At 50.0% G+C, this 17,854-nt stretch overlaps 1 protein-coding gene across 1 annotated transcript in view; it reads left to right on the top strand.

Annotated features, from left to right (window-relative positions):
- The window catches only part of LOC147114683 (unconventional myosin-Id-like), a 193,865-nt gene that overhangs the window by 64,396 nt on the left and 111,615 nt on the right, over positions 1-17,854 (top strand). The gene's annotated exons all lie outside the window — the stretch shown is intronic.

The following is a 17,854-nucleotide window of genomic DNA, read 5'->3' as shown; positions in this document are numbered from 1 at the left end:
GGCAACAATACTTCCGAAGCAGTTAACGAGCGTCGAGAAGAGGCAACCACCCTCGTCATTCTGCTGGGAGAAAACTCGAGTCTGCAGAGCTGGAAAGGAGGAAGAATTCAGAGACAAAGACTTCCATCAGCAACAGGCACTGACTGTCCCTTCTGCCACGGTGAGGAGTGAGCCGATCAGCACGAGAAGCAAGGCGGCCACGGTGACTGTGAGTAAGGGAAAAGTAAAAAGAATAACCGGAGGATAAGGGCAGTGCACTCGACCACGGTCGAGGGGGAAAGGAGCCGGACAGAAGTCGGGCCCAGAGGCGCTGAGACTGGGGCAGCGTGGAGCAAGGAAGCCGCGGTACAGACAGGCTGGGGGACGCAACGGTGTCGTGAGACAGCTAGACCGCGACCGGCGAAAAAGGCCGGGCAGCGACCGAAGCCACGAAGCGCTGCGACCGGGGAGGGAAGCACCGGACTGCGAGAGGGCTGGGAGGCGCGATTGGGAGCCGAACGAGCGGGAGAGGCAGAGCCGACCAAGGGAGACTGAGCGAGAGCCAGTCCAGTGGCTGAAACTATTCGCCGTCAACGGGGGTACCCAGCGCCGGTAGAGCCGAGCGAGCGGGAGAGAGACAGAGCCCGAGCAAGGGGAACTGAGCGAGAGCCAGCCCAGCGGCTGAAACTGTTCGCCGTCAACGGGGTGTACCCAGCGCCGGTTGCCCTGCCGAGAAAAGGGAAAGCACTGAAGCCGACGCGCAGGCTGTGAACCTGAAAGCCAGCGGCCGTCGCCCGTGGGGAAAGTGTACCCCTCCCGCCAGGGGAAGAAACGCGGGAAGCCGCCATTAGGCGGAGAAGAAGACAGAAGCGGGGAACCGCCATTGAAGTGGGCGGGGAGAGAAGATAAGCGCGGGAAACCGCCATTTTCGCGGGAACCGCCATCTTGGGAAAAAAAAAAAAAAAAATTTAAGAAATAATTCGTGGTGTTATCAGGAAGAGAGGAAGATGCCTAAGCGGGGTAACATCAATGATTTTAATTCTGAGGTAGAAGACTGGGCCACGTATGTGGAACGCATTGAGATCTATTGTGAGGCCAATAAAATAGAAGAAGATGACAAAGCTATAACCTTGCTAAACTCGATGGGCGCGAAGACATACGAGCTCTTGAAGCATCTACTAGCACCAGCTAAACCGGCGGATCAGACTTTCGATGATATTGTGACTGTTCTGAAGGACCACTTGAACCCTACACCGTTGATGTTGGCGGAACGATTCAAATTCTATGCGAGAACGCAAAGGAAAGACGAAAGCAACGCAGAATACTTGGTCGAACTGCGTAGACTAGCGAAACACTGCCAGTTTGGAGGGAATCTGACAGAGGCGTTGCGAGACAAATTCGTGTGTGGAATGTCGAAGGAAGAAACACAAAAACGACTGCTCGAAGAGAACGATCTTACACTTGAGAAGGCTGTCCTTATTGCTGCATCGAACGAAGCCGCAGCGAAAGGAACGGTGGAAATGCAGCTAAAGGCAGCGGCACTCAGGGTGCAGCAAATTACTTCGGGTACAACGAAATGCTATCGTTGTGGGAAGACAACACACGACCAGAACCAATGCTGGTTTAAAAACCAGGAATGTAGGAAATGTGGCAAGCTCGGTCACATAGCTAAGGTATGCCGGTCAGGGAAGAAGACCAACAATAATGAGTCACCACAAAAGAGGTACAGGAAGGTACATGAGGTGACTAGGAAGAGTCCGGAAGAACAGAATTCGGACTCACACTCCAACTGCAAGGAACTGGATAGTCTGAGAATTCACAATGTGAGTGATGAAGCTGACCGACAAGCTATCTGGATCACACTACAGATTGCAAAAGTCCAAGTGAAAATGGAAGTGGACACCGGATCGGCGTTGACGGTCATGAATAAGCATGATTATAAAAAGTTATTCAAGCATATTCCCCTACGGGATACGGAACTAGTATTGAAGACATACACGGGGCACAAAGTATACCCCATCGGAAAGATAGAAGTCAAGGTGAGATACAAGGACAAAGAGCACCAAAGGATGGACCTGTATGTGTTGCCTGAGGGAGGTCCACCACTTCTGGGACGGGAGTGGATCAGGAAAATAAAGATAGACTGGCATTCACTAAACACCATGACGGTAGATTCCGGAAAGGAAGATGTCAAACCTGAACGGTTGTCCAGAATATTAGACGAAGCTAAAGAGGTATTCCAGCAAGGACTGGGAACACTGCGAGGAATTAAAGCAAAGGTTAAGATTGCAGAACATGCAAGCCCAAAATTTTTCAAAGCCAGTTCGGTACCTTACACGATACGACCTGCTGTGGAGGCAGAACTGGAAGAACTTGAACGATCAGGGGTACTGTCAAAAGTGGACTGGAGTGAGTGGGCCACGCCCATTGTTCCCGTCATGAAGTCTTCACCAAGTAACAAGCCAGGGGGACCGGGGAAGGTCCGCATCTGCGGAGACTTCAAGATCACAATGAATTCGGTGCTTCACACGGTACAATACCCGCTTCCGCGGATTGAAGATATCGTTGCTTCGTTGGCTGGAGGGAAACACTTCACCAAGATAGACCTGGCACAGGCATACTTACAAATGGAAGTCGAGGAAGAGTCGCGTCAGTACCTCACCATCAACACACACAGAGGCTTGTATCGTTATAATAGACTGGTTTTTGGGGTAGCTTCGGCTCCAGCAATTTGGCAGAGGGCCATGGAGCAGGTATTACAAGGAATTCCAAGCACGCAGTGTTACTTAGATGATATCCTGATTACGGGAGAAGACGAGGAAGAACACCTCACAAATTTGAAACTGGTGCTCACTAGGTTGAAGGAATATGGCCTTCGAGTTAATCGCAAGAAATGTGAATTCTTCCAAAAACGGATCTCGTACTGCGGTCATGTCATTGACCGAGAGGGGCTGCACAAGTCACCTGACAAGATAGAAGCTGTCGTGAAGGCCCCCGCTCCGGAAAACGTATCACAGTTAAGATCATTCTTGGGGTTGATTAATTATTATCACAAGTTTCTGCCGAATCTATCCACGGTGCTGCATCCGCTGAATGCTCTGTTGCGGAAAGAAGTACCATGGAAGTGGAGTGAGGAATGTAAAAAGGCCTTTCGCAGAAGCAAGGCGTTGATTACCTCTGAAGAAGTGTTGGCTCATTTCAACCCAACGTTACCTCTTCGTCTAGCTTGTGATGCTTCCCCCTATGGAATTGGAGCAGTACTTTCACACAAGTTACCAAATGGCTCGGAAAGGCCAGTGGCATTCGCGTCCCGATCATTGACCTCCGCGGAGCGAAATTATGCTCAAATAGATAGGGAGGCCCTCAGCCTTGTGTGGGGCGTAAGGAAATTCAATCATTATCTGCAGGGCAAGAAGTTCACATTACTGACAGACCACCAGCCGTTGGTGTCCATATTCAACCCTAACAAGGCCGTTTCCACCATGACAGCGCAAAGGTTACAGAGGTGGTCCGTGTTACTTGGGGCACACCAATATGACATCGAATACAAAAGGTCCAAACAGCATGGAAATGCTGATGGGTTATCGCGCTTGCCATTGCCGATAGTAGAAGAAGCGACTACAGTGGACCCGGTAGAGATGTTCCACTCATCCATAGTGGAATGTCTACCAGTAACAAATTCGATGATCGAAAACGAAACAAGAAATGACCCGACTCTCTCACGAGTCTATGATTTAACGGTGGAGGGATGGCCAGCACAGGGCGAACCAACGCTGCCAGCATTTTCGCAGAGAAAAGAACAGCTGTCAGTGTGTCGAGGAACCCTGATGTGTGGATCTAGAGTGGTGATTCCACCCAAACTTCAACAGAAGGTGTTAAAGGAGCTGCACGAGGGACATCTGGGTGGAGTGAAAATGAAGAACCTAGCAAGAGCGTTTGTGTGGTGGCCAGGCATTGATGGGGACATCGAAGAAATCACTAAGAGCTGTCTAGGATGCCAGAAGGTCCAAAACGCGCCACCACAGGCTCCTCTGCATCCATGGGAGTGGCCCTCATCTCCTTGGCAAAGGGTACATATCGACTTTGCTGGTCCATTTATGGACTCAATGTTTCTAATAGCGGTGGATGCACACTCCAAGTGGCCGGAGGTAATAAAGATGTCCACCACCACCACGGAAAAAACCATCACAGTGTTAAGGACCATGTTTGCTAGGAATGGGCTGCCGGAACAGATCTGTTCTGATAATGGACCGCAATTTGTGTCCGAAGAATTCAAGAAATTCTTAAAGAGCAATGGGGTTAAGCACTACACGTCAGCCCCATACCATCCCGCCTCCAATGGATTGGCTGAAAGGTTTGTCCAGACCTTCAAGAAGGCCATAAAGGCCATGGGTAATGAAGCCATTAACTTACAACATAAGATGGATAGCTTCTTGTTGGCGTACAGGAATGCAACACATGCGGTCACAAATCAAACTCCCGCCATGATGTTTTTTAATAGATGACTAAGATGCCGGCTGGATTTGCTTAAGTCAAACGTCAGAAGGGACGTAGAGAACCGGCAATTCCAGGGCATGAATGAAAGGCCAACTAGATCTTTTCAGATAGGTCAACAAGTTTTGGCCCGGGACTACCGTACCGAGAAATGGCAGCCTGGAACTATCGGAAAAAGGCTAGGGCTGTTGATGTATACGGTGGACATTGGGGACAGTATAATAAGGCGCCATGTTGACCAGATCATAGGGTCAGCCACAAATGGCCAACCTACTCCACCACCTTAAACGGTTAATGTTGAGACAGAGATACCCAGAACACCTACCTCCGATTTGGTAATACTGGAATCAGATGAACCTGACACTGTCCTTCAAGCCGAATCGACCTTGCCAGAAGCACCTACTACCCCGCCGGAAGTTACGACACCACCGAGGCGTTATCCGGACAGAGTCCGGAAACCTCCAGAGAGACTGAATCTGTGAACTGTCTTGCATAAAGTTGTATATATGTTATAATGTATGTTTAATGGGGAATCAGTATGTTGTAAGCTAAAAAGGGAGGATTGTAGTGTATGTACCCGTCTACCTTTAAGAGAACTATTGTATGTAACCGTCCACCTTTAAGAGAACTACTTTAGGTGTTGCACTACTTTGTTGGCTTCTGTATACTGTAATACCGACGGTGACCACACTGGTATATAAGTGCTGTGTCAGGAAGTATTGAGCAGATTCGCCCTGACCTTCGAATAGTAAAGTCCTGTTTTAAGTTACTCTTGGAGTCTGTGTATTAATTAACTAAACAACCCACAGACTTTACAGAGAAGGGACTACTTTGCCTTCCCCATCACCAGAGAGAAGCAGGACGAGCGTGCATGTGGCTTTGCCGGGATAGCAGGCTTCCCCATGGTGCAGGGCGCCCATGTGGCTTTGCGGGCACCGCATAACAATCCTGAGATCTTCCGTAACTGCAAAGGCTACAACTCACTTAATGTCTAGCTGGTGTGCGACCACAGACAGTGAATCCACAATGTGCATGCCTGCTATCCTGGCAGCAGCCACGATGCCTTCATCGTGCGGCTGACTGGTCGGAGACAAGGGCAATCCGCCCTCCACCTGGCTCATGACTCCCTTCCACAACCCCAGCAGTCCTGCACAGCACTCATATAATGAGAGCCATGCCGCCACCAGGAACATCATTGAGCAGATTATCGGGGTGCTCAAGCAATGGTTCCGCTGCCCTGATCGCTCGGGAGGAGCCCTCCAGTACTCGCCGGAGCGGGTGTCCCATTTCGTCATGATCTGCTGCATGCTCCACAATCTGGCCATCATGACGGCCCAGCCCTTGCCAGCAGGGATTGCGGGACCACCTAAGGAGGAGGAAGAGGGAGAGGAGGAGGACGACAAGGAGGCTGAGGAAGACGAGAAGGAGGAAGAGGAACAGGAGTGAGGGAGGAGGCAGCCACTCAATCGGCCTTCTGGAAGGGCGGTTCGTGACTGCCTCATCAGACTGCGGTTCCAGTAAATTAAACCCCAGATCCCCGTTGCTCACCACATCCCCATCATTCCATCCCTGTCACAGGCCATATCACAGCGCACGGCTGAAATGAGAGACAGTACAAAATTATCCAAAGTGAATTAATAAATTTATCAATAATCAGTGAACACATCTTACAACAACAATATTAACTATTCACCCTTGTGCAATCCCTTAGTGCCTCTCGTTACTGTGCCTTTGCCTACTCTAGTGCTCCTACGAAGTGTTGGCCCAGTGGCTGCAGCACAGCTGGTAGAAGGTTGCTGAGTGTTCGTGCGGGAGACTTCAGATGGTCTTGCAGGATGAACCTCGACCAGCTCTGGGCCTGGAAGGTCCGGCTGTAGACTGCACCACCTCAGCATAGGTGGCAGCAGTCTGGGCTGGCTGGATGACCAGCAGCGACAAGGGCAATGGCAGAGTAGCAGTGGTGGGAGCAGGAATGCTAGCATCCTGAGAGGACAGCAGGTTCCTGCTCCACTGATCCAGTGCCATTTCCCCGGAGCAGCATCTCAGCATCCTTAGCAATCTGTTGGAGCACAGATTGTTGGCCTGCTGCGACACCGTGAAAACCCTGGTTGACAGTGGTAGACCCAGCCACGATGGCAGCAGTCAGAGCTTGCGTGGCATCAAGTTGAGACTGGATGAGAGCAGTCTGAGATTGGATGCCACCAAGCATAGACTGCATTACCGCACTAAGACGTTGCATGGCTTCCGCCTGTGCTGCATTGAAGTTGCGACATCGCCCATCACACGTGGCATCAGTTCTGGGTCACCACGGTCTCTCTGGGAGTCTACCATCCTTTCCAGACTGGAAATGATGGTATCCATGGTGTGCACAGAGCCTTGTGCAATGTTGGAGGTCGACTCCTCCATGCTCCTTACCATTGCCAACAGGCTCTCGGGCACCCTTGCCATTGCAACTATCATCTCCTTGTGCATGCCCATCACCCTTCTTCTAAAGGCCTCCCCATCGAGGCCCTCATCTGAGTCCTGTGCAGCAGAACTCACCCTCCCGAGCTACAGTTTCCCCCTGGCCTTGCTGCAGCCCCCTCATCCCCGGTGCCTCACCCTGTGCAGATCCCGCTATTATACTAGCCTCTAAAGAATGCGTAGTGCCAGTGTCTGAGCTGGTGCCTGCGGGTGAGACATGCAGTGACGCGGTGTGTTCTTCCTCCTCCTCTTCTCCCACCTCGCTCTCTATGGTACCCTCAGGGACAGGCTTCTCCGGTGTTTGCTCATTATCTGAAAGCATAAAGGCACAAGAGACGGGTTAAGGTGAGAGGAGGGGGGCAGGGAGGGAGAAATACAGCTTGATTAGCTGTGCGAAAGGCTTGTCGGGTGAGAAGGAAGTGGGATGTGAGAAGAAGGATGAGCATACCATTGTTGTCCCCAAGGGGATCAACGTTGCCGGTGGCCACGACACCCACCACCTGGCACCCAATAATCTCCAGCACTCTATTCTCCAGTGCAGACAGTGGTTGGGTGATGGCTTGTCCCCCGCCTGTGCGCTCCTGCTCCCTCCTGTTGTGAGCCACCTTAGCCTGCAAGAGAAAGGAAAGTGTGTGAGTGAGTGTGGAGCAATGTGTTTGGGAGATGTGACTGCCATGGTTAAATAGCTGTCATTGTGTGCAAGGTGTGAGATGTGGGTGTGAGTGTTGCTAGGTGGAGATTGTTGGTGGGTGAGTGCTGGGGGTGTGGTGTTTTGTGCAGTGTGTGAAAACTGTGGTTCAGATGCTGGTATGTAGCATTGTTGAAGCATTGACTCACCTTGACCACCAGAGTGAGGTCGTTAAATTTCTTCCTGCACTGTGTGTGGATCCTGGGGACCACAGTGCTGCCCGAGACCTGCTGGGCTACCTCCCTCCACATGGTGCGGAAGACTTGCGGCGAGGGCCTCCTGCCAGTTGCTGGGTACAGCACCGCCCTCCGTCTCTCCACAGCGAGGACCAACGCCTCCAATGCTTGGTCTGAAAATCTGCGAGCTCTCTCCCTGGAGTGTGGATCTGCCATGAACCTCCCCTTTAAGAACTGGAAAGAGCCTGTGGCAATGATGAATTGCGATTAGACTGCACCTGACATTGGTTAGTGCTTTGAGTCTAACGCCACTGAGCTAGGCCGCTAGCATTTGATTTAGCGCTCCCATCCTTTCTTTGAGCGATGACACTGAATTTTGCGTGCAGCGAGATTGATTAGCGTCTGGCGCCAAATCTCAAACTTTTCCAAAGTTAGCGCCCATTCCTGGGCTATAATGAATTCTCCCTCCATGTCTTTATATTCAGCAATTTAACGTGGCAAACCCTGAACTCTGAACAACCACATTCACGCTCTCATAACAGCACCAGGTACCTTAATCAAACTCAATCATGCAAGCCTTATTTACTCTCATCCAGCTTAAAATATTGATACTCTGTTATGGGTTGAGTAACTCAAATGTGCCAAATTTTGTGTGATAATCCCAAATTGTACACCCAAGGAATATCAACATAGTTAAAATAATTGGCTGTCTGTAGTGGCCAGCCACAGAAAACCAGTATTTCTAATTTGATAATGTGATCAGACACTCACACTGTTAACTTCAGTTTTCAGATCCAAAAATAGAAGAACTCAATATCATAAAAATAACACATATTTGTATACATATACAGAGAAAACAATGAACAAACTTAAGACGCATATGCTCATAGAAAAGACAATGATCAAAATGCTTATATGAATTCCTAACCGCAACAACGGGGACTACAGAGGGTTAAACTGCTTTTAGTTCTGTGAGACACTGCAGCATGAAACAGCAGAAAATAGGACACACATTTAAAGAGACAGTACATGAATCACAAAAGAAAGTGAGTGTCTTTCACTCCAATCCTGTTTTCTCAACAATTTTAACCTCTGATGTTTTCTGTGGGATTGCAATTTCTTTCTCTTCCTAAATCTGTTCTTATTCTTCGCATATCTAACAAAGGAATTTTTACATAACTACTTTACAGCCTCTGTTTGCTGTGATAGGGCGAATGCAAGCTCCGCAGCCTCTTGCACCATTTCTTGGCTTCCTCTCTGTTAAACAAAGGACAGGGTGTAATGGCACAGAGTACACGAGGAAGGGGGCACTGAGGAACTCGACAAAAGTCCCCGTAAATTTCTCGTTTGCTAAATCATTACAACTGCCTCTCTCACTCCTGCAACTCCCAGACCATCTTTACACCTCCCACACTGTCCCTTTTCACTCTCAGTTTTGAGACGTTCCCTTATTACAGAAACTTTTATTCAATTCTGAACAAGCTGCTGCTGCTTGTTGGTCAACAATCTTATCATTAAATTGTTGGATTTCCGTCTCCTGTGTTTCTGTTTCTAACTGTTTCTGCTCATTTTCTTTTTCCTTTAACTCATTCATGAAACATTTAATTCTGTGCAAACAGGACTTTGGACACAGTAAACACTCCGTGTATTACAGCAGTCTCAGTCCTGACCTTCTGAGAGACAACTTTAAACCATTTACACTCTTTCTTAAAACCTTTATTTCTGTCGGACGGTGCTCTGACTACAGTAAATAATCTTTGTACTACGGCAGACTTAGTTTGGTCCTGCTTCGGTTTCTCAAAAAATCCTTTTTTTTATTCGTTCATGGGATGTGCGCGTTGCTGGCAAGGCCAGCATTTATTGCCCATCCCTAGTTGCTCTTGAGAAGGTGGTGGTGAGCAGCCTTCTTGAACCGCTGCAGTCCATGTGGTGAAGGTACTCCCACAGTGCTGTTAGGGAGGGAATTCCAGGGTTTTGACCCAGTGACGATGAAGGATCGGCACTATACTTCTAAGTAAGGATGGTTGTGTGACTTGGAGGGGAACTTGGATGTGATGGTGTTCCCATGCACCTGCTGCCCTTGTCCTTCTAGTTGGAAGAGGTCATAGGTTTGGGAGGTGCTGTCGAAGAAGCCTTGGCAAGTTGCTGCAGTGCATCTTGTAGATGGTACACACTGCAGCCACAGTATGCCAGTGGTGGAGGGAGTGAATGTTTAAGGTAGTGGATGGGGTGGCAATCAAGCAGGCTGCTTTGTTCTGGATGGTGTTGAGCTTCTTGAGTGTTGTAAGAGCTGCACTCATCCAGGCAAGTGGAGAGTATTCCATCACACTCCTTACTTGTGCCTTGTAGATGGTGGAAAGGCTTTGGGGAGTCAGGAGGTGAGACACTCGCCGCAGAATACCCAGCCTCTGACCTGCTCTTGTTGCCACGGTATTTATGTGGCTGGTCCAGTTAAGTTTCCAGTATCTCCACTAGCTCGATTAGGGGGTTTGTTTTACCCACAAGATTTCCAATCATTAGGGATGCAGCACCATGCCATACAAGATACTGGGCTACATATTGTTCTGATTTAATCATTGGTCCAATATCGGAGATGAACAATTTTATCACTTTTACTACCTTATCAAATCAGAGCTGACTGGTCCCAGATTCGACGTTCAAACAATTACTTGTCTTAGCTCGTGTCTGACTTGTCAAACTGTCCACACCATATCAAATTGAGAGACTGCCCTGAGCTCGGCCAATCCGAACAACTCTTTATGCTCAATATTATCCACCCTCCTTATTTATTTAATAATCTATATGTGCCTATGTTTGCAGTACAATGTCCTCATTACTGAAATTCATCCTTCTCCAATGTTATCGGCATCATTTGAGGGGAAAAGACAGGATTTTCGAGAACAAGGTTGAAACCAGTTCTGTCTACATAACTGCTCTGACTTTGTTAGAAATAAAAGTAATGGAAAAACATATTGATATTCTTACAATGGTGAAAACAGGCGAGGTATCACAGGGTGAGAACAGGCCGGGTATCACAGGGTGAGAACAGGCCGGGTATCACACGGTGAGAACAGGCCGGGTATCACACGGTGAGAACAGGCCGGGTATCACACGGTGAGAACAGGCCGGGTATCACACGGTGAGAACAGGCCGGGTATCACACGGTGAGAACAGGCCGGGTATCACACGGTGAGAACAGGCCGGGTATCACACGGTGAGAACAGGCCGGGTATCACACGGTGAGAACAGGCCGGGTATCACAGGGTGAGAACAGGCCGGGTATCACAGGGTGAGAACAGGCCCGGTATCACAGGGTGAGAAAAGGCCGGGTATCACAGGGTGAGAAAAGGCCGGGTATCACAGGGTGAGAACAGGCCGGGTATCACAGGGTGAGAACAGGCCAGGTATCACAGGGTGAGAACAGGCCGGGTATCACAGGGTGAGAACAGGCCGGGTATCACAGGGTGAGAACAGGCCAGGTATTACAGGGTGAGAACAGGCCGGGTATCACACGGTGAGAACAGGCCGTGTATCACAGGGTGAGAACAGGCCGTGTATCACAGGGTGAGAACAGGCCGGGTATCACAGGATGAGAACAGGCCGGCTATCACACGGTGAGAACAGGCCGGGTATCACAGGGTGAGAACAGGCCGGGTATCACAGGGTGAGAACAGGCCCGGTATCACAGGGTGAGAAAAGGCCGGGTATCACAGGGTGAGAAAAGGCCGGGTATCACAGGGTGAGAACAGGCCGGGTATCACAGGGTGAGAACAGGCCGGGTATCACAGGGTGAGAACAGGCCGGGTATCACAGGGTGAGAACAGGCCGGGTATCACAGGGTGAGAACAGGCCGGGTATCACACGGTGAGAACAGGCCGTGTATCACAGGGTGAGAACAGGCCGTGTATCACAGGGTGAGAACAGGCCGGGTATCACAGGGTGAGAACAGGCCGGGTATCACAGGGTGAGAACAGGCCGGGTATCACAGGGTGAGAACAGACCGGGTATCACAGGGTGAGAACAGGCCGGGTTTCTCAGGATGAGAACAGGCCGGCTATCACACGGTGAGAACAGGCCGGGTATCTCAGGATGAGAACAGGCCGGCTATCACACGGTGAGAACAGGCCGGGTATCAGAGGGTGAGAACAGGCCAGGTATTACAGGGTGAGAGAATGTCCGGTATCTCGGTACAGGAATTTTTGTACCTGACCTGTGTGTCTTACATGGGTCAGCATAGAGGGAGCTTTACTCTGTATCCAGCCTGTGCTATACCTGACCTGGGAGTGTTTAATGGGACAGTGTTGAGAGATAGTTTTTCTGTATCAAACCTGTTTTATGTGAAAGAAGATAAGCTGTGGGGGAGAAATTCAGTTGGTTAGCACCTCCCCGTTAGCGCCTGGCAGGGGCGCTAACGATGTGCTAATGAAGTAGCACCGGGGCGACGCGAATCCAGCGCAGCACGCCAAATCCAGTTGCCCCTTAGCGCCGCCGCTAACAGTTAGCGCCTGGGACTTTAGCGACAGGCAGATCGTGACGTCAGTGAGCGTGCAATGCTCACTCAGCACCCGATCTGCCAAATTGATTATCGCCCCCTGCCTTAGCACCTCGCCCCAACAACAACAGGGAGAGGAGGTGTGAATCAGGCAGATGGCAGCTCCAGGGGCGATATTTAAAGGGATCTGTCGCAGCTGTCAGGTTAGTGCTGTTTCACTGCTTCCTTGTCAGTTTGCAATTGTGCATCAGTTTAATTGAGTCATTTAAAGGTTTTTTACTTTCAGGATACTAAAAATTTGTGACATTTATTCTGACAAAATATCAAATTGCTACACATCGTTACATTAATGGGGGCTATACTGGCAGTCGACCTCGCCCTCCAGGATTTACTGTGGAGGGAGTGGAGGCAGCGAGAAAGATTGCAAGATGTGGCCAGATGGAGGAGACGGGCCATCAGGGCTCTCAACAGGAGGCCTTACCCTCTGAGTTTATTCAAAGAGCACTTCTCCGACCTCCAATTAAGCAAAGAGCAGCGCATTAGAAGGCTCTGCTTCAGCAAGGAAGTGCTCACAAAACTCTGCCACCTCCTGCAACCAGACCTTGAGCCACAGATCAGGGCGACCACGGCTCTCTCAGTGGCAGTGAAGGTCATCATCGCGCTCAATTTCTTTGCCAGCAGATCCTTCCAGTGTACAATGGGAGATATAGCTAACATCTCGCAGTTTGCCATACATCGTTGCATCAGACAGGTCACAGAGGCTCTCTACAGTAGGAGAAGGGATAACATTTCCTTCCCCATCACCAGAGAGAAGCAGGATGAATGTGCATGTGACTTTGCCCGGATAGCGGTATTCCCCATGGTGCAGGGCACCATTGACTGAACCCACGTGGCTTTGCGGTCACCGCATAACAGTCCTGAGATCTTCTGTAACCGCAAAGGCTACAACTCACTTAATGTGCAGTTGATGTGCAACCACACAGCGAATCCTCAATATGAATGCCCGCTTTCCTGGCAGTAGCCACGATGCCTTCATCCTGTGCCAGACCGGTGTGCCAGACCGGTGTGCCAGCACTCTTCCAACCACCACATCAAGCTAGCGGCTGGCTGGTCGCAGTCAAGGGCTATCCGCTCGCCACCTGGCTCATGACTCCCCTCCGCAACCCCAACACTCCTGCTCAGCACTCATATAATGAGAGCCATGCCGCCACCAGGAACATCATTGAGCAGACCATTGGGGTGATCAATCAACGGTTCCGTTGCCTTGACCGCTCGGGAAGAGCCCTCCAGTACTTGGCTGAGCAGGTGTCCCATTTCGTTGTAGTCAGCTGCATGCTCCACAACTTGGCAATCATGAGGGCCCAGCCCTTGCCACCAGGAATTGCGGGACCACCTCAGGAGGATGAAGAGGGAGAGGAGGAAGAGGAAGAGGACGAGGAGAAGGAGGAACAGGAACGAGGGAGGAGGCAGCCACTCAATCGTCCTTCTGGAAGGGCGGTTCCATAAATTAAATCCCAGATCCCCATGGTCACCACATCCCATCATTCCATCCCTGAGAGACACCACAAAATCATCCAAAGCCAATTAATAAATTTATCAATAATCAGTGAACACACATTTACAACAACAATATTAGCTATTCACCCTTGTGCAATCCCTTAGTGCCCCTCATTACAGTGCCTTTGCCTACTCTCATGCTCCTACGAAGTGTTGGCCCAGTGGCTGCAGCAAGGCTGGTGGAAGGCTGCTGAGTGTCCGTGCGGGAGACTTCAGATGGCCTTGCAGAACACCCTCGACCAGCTCTGGGCTTGGAAGGCCCGGCTGTAGACTGCACCACCTCAGCACGGGCGGCAGCAGTCTGGGCTGGCTGGATGACAGGCAGCAACAAGGGCAATGGTGGAGTGCCAGTGGTGGGAGCAGGAATGTTGTCATCCTGAGAGGACAGCAGGTTCCTGCTCCACTGTCCCACTGCCACTCCCCTGGGGCAGCATCTCCGCATCCCTAGCAATCTGTTGGAGCACAGATTGCTGGCCTGCTGCGACACCATGAAAGCCCCGGTGGACGGTGGGAGACCCAGCCATGAAGGCAGCAGTCAGAGCTTGCGTGGCATCAGGCTGAGACTGCATGAGATCAGTCTGAGAATCAATGGCACCAATCATAGACTGCATTACAGCACTAAGACATTGCGTGGCTCCCGCCTGTGCTGAAATGGAAGCTGCGACATTGCCCATCACACGCGGCATTAGGTCTGGGTCACCACAGTCTCTCTGGGAGTCCACCATCCTCTGCAGACTGAAAAAGATGGGCTGCATGGTGTGCGCAGAGCTCTGTACAATGTTGGAGGCAGACTCCTCCACGCTCCTTACCATTGCTGAGAGGCTCTCGGGCACCGTTGCCATTGCACCTATAATCTCCATGTGTATGCCCATCACCCTTCTTCTAAAGGCCTCCCCATCGAGGTCCTCATCTGAGTCCTGTGCAGCAGACCTCGCGCAAACTTGCCCTCCGGGGAACTGGCTCCCGAACTACAGTTTCCCCCTGGCCTTGCTGCAGCCCGCTCATCCCTGGTGCATCACCCTGTGCAGATCCCGCCACTATATTAGCCTCTAAAGAACACGTAGTGCCAGTGTCTGAGCTGGTGCCTGTGGGTGAGACAAGCAGTGACACGGTGTGTTCTTCCTCCTCCTCTTCTCCTGCTCTCTACGGTGCCCTCAGGGACAGGCTTCTCCAGTGTTTGCTCATTATCTGAAAGCATAAAGGCACAAGAGTCGGGGTAAGGTGAGGGGAGGGGGGGCAGGAAGGGAGAAAGGCATGCATACAGCATGATTGGCTGGAAAGTGGGAAAGGGTTGTGGGGTAAGTGGGATGTGAGAAGAAGGAGTAGGGATGAACATACTGTTGTTGTCCCCAAGGGGGTCAATGACACCGGTGGCCACGGCGCCTACCACCTGGCTCCCAATGATTTGCAGCACTCTTTCCTCCAGCTCAGACAGTGGTTGGGTGTCAGGTTGTCCCCCGCCTGTGCGCTCCTGCTTCCTCCTGTTGTGAGCCACCTTGGCCTGCAAGAGAAAGGAAAGTGTGTGTGAGTGGGAGCAATGTGTTTGGATGATGTGCCTGCCATAGTTGAATAGCTGTCATTGTGTGCAAGGTATGAGATGTGGGTGTGAGTGTTGTTAGGTGAAGATTGTTGGTGGGTGAGTGCTGGGGGTGTGGTGCTTTGTGCAGTGTGTGCAGACTGAGGTTCAGATGGTGGTATGTAGCATTTGTTGAAGCATTGACTCACCTTGACTACCCGAGTGAGTTTGTTAAATTTCTTCCTGCACTGTGTGTGGTTCCTGGGGACCACAGTGCTGGGCTACCTCCCTCCACATGGCGCGGAAGACTTGCGGCGAGGGCCTCCTGCCAGTTGCTGGGTACAGCACCGCCCTCCGTCTCTCCACAGCGAACACCAACTCCTCCATTGCTTGATCACAGAATCTGCGAGCTCTCTCCCTGGGCCGTTGATCTGCCATAATGACACCTCCTTCAGTGGTCGGGTTCCTTCTCCTTGGCCTCTGCTGCTTGCTGAGACAGCTGCAGAACCAGCAATGCTGAGAATGAGGTTCTGCAGCATGATTGAACCTTCCCTTTAAGAAATGGAAAGAGCCTGTGGCAATGATGACTAACGATTAGACTGCACCTGAGATTACTTACTAATACAAAAAGAAAATACTGCAGATGCTGGAAATCTGAAATAAAAACAGAAAATGCTGGAGAAACTCAGCCGGTCAGGCAGCATCTGTGAAGAGAGAAACAGAGTTAACGTTTCAGGTCGATGACCCTTCGTCAGAATGTTCTGATGAAAGGTCATCGACCTGAAACGTTAACTCTGTTTCTCTCTTCACAGATGCTGCCTGACCTGCTGAGTTTCTCCAGCATTTTCTGTTTTTATACCTGAAATTACTTAGTGCTTTGAGTCTAACGCTACTGAGCTAGGTCATTAGCGCTTGATTTAGCTCCCATCCTTTCTTTGAGCGCTAACAGAAAAAGATTGCTGAAGTCAAGCGTGGGTCCCTTGCAGTCAGAATCAGGGGAATTTATAATGGGGAACAAAGAAATGGCAGACCAATTAAATACATATTTTGGTTCTGTCTTCACAAAGGAGGACACAAATAACCTCCCACAGATGTCGGGGAACATAGGGTCTGATGAAAGGGAGGAACGGAAAGAAATCAGTATTTGTAGGGAAATGGTATTAGGGAAATTGATGGGATTGAAGGCCGATAAATCCCCAGGGCCTGATAATCTACATCCTAGGGTACTTAAGGAAGTGGCCCTAGAAATAGTAGATGCATTGCTGATCATCTTCCAACATTCGATGGAATCTGGAACAGTACCCATGGATTGGAGGGTAGCTAATGCTACCCCACTATTCAAAAAAGGTGGTAGAGAGAAAACGGGGAATTACAGACCGGTAAGCCTGACATCGGTAGTGGGGAAAATGCTAGAGTCCATTATAAAAGATGTAATGGCAGAGCACTTGGAAAACAGTGACAGGATCGGACAAAGTCAACATGGATTTACAAAAGGTAAATCATGCTTGACTAATCTACTGGAATTTTTTGGGGATGTAACTGGTAAAATAGATAAGGGAGAACCAGTGGATGTGGTGTATTTGGACTTTGATAAGGTCCCGCATAAGAGATTAGCATGTAAAGTTAAGTCACATGGGATTGGGGCAAGGTATTGACTTGGATAGAGAACTGGTTGGCAGAGAGAAAGCAAAGAGTTGGAATAAACAGGTCTTTTTCCGAGTGGCAGGCAGTGACTAGTGGGGTACCGCAGGGATCGGTCCTTGGACCCCAGCTATTCACAATATATATTGATGATCTAGACAAAGGAACTAGATGTAATATCTCCAAATTTGCAGACGACACAAAGCTGGGTGGGCGTGTGTGCTGTGAGGAGGATGCCGAGAAACTCCAGGATGATTTGGACAAGTTGGGTGATTGGGCAAAAGCATGGCAGATGCAATATAATGTGGATAAATGTGAGGTTATCCACTTTGGTGGCAAAAACAAGAATGCAGATTATTATCTGAATGGCAATAGATTGGGAGAAGGAGAAGTGCAACGAGACCTGGGTGTCCTTGTGCACCAGTCACTGAAGGTAAGCATGCAGGTGCAGCAGGCGGTTAAGAAGGCAAATGGTATGTTGGCCTTCGTAGCGAGAGGGTTTGAGTACAGGAACAAGGATATCTTGCTGCAGTTGTACAGGGCCTTGGTGAGACCACATCTTGAGTATTGTGTGCAGTTTTGGTTGTCTTATCTGAGGAAGGATGTTCTTGCCATGGAAGGAGTTCAGCAAAGATTCACCAGGCTGATACCTGGGATGGCAGGAATGACGTATGAGGAGAGATTGGGATGATTGGGCTTGTACTCGCTGGAGTTTAGAAAAATGAGAGGGGATCTCATTGAAACTTATAAAATTCTAACAGGACTGGACAGACTAGATGCAGGAAGGATGTTCCCGATGGTCGGGGAATCCAGAACCAGGGGTCACAGTCTAAGGATAAGGGGTAGGC

The sequence above is a fragment of the Somniosus microcephalus genome, chromosome 7 (assembly GCF_052327205.1).
Source record: "Somniosus microcephalus isolate GS21.2 chromosome 7, FLI_Smic_1.0, whole genome shotgun sequence".
Classification (NCBI taxonomy): domain Eukaryota; kingdom Metazoa; phylum Chordata; class Chondrichthyes; order Squaliformes; family Somniosidae; genus Somniosus; species Somniosus microcephalus.
This window is presented reverse-complemented; position numbering and strand designations above follow the sequence as displayed.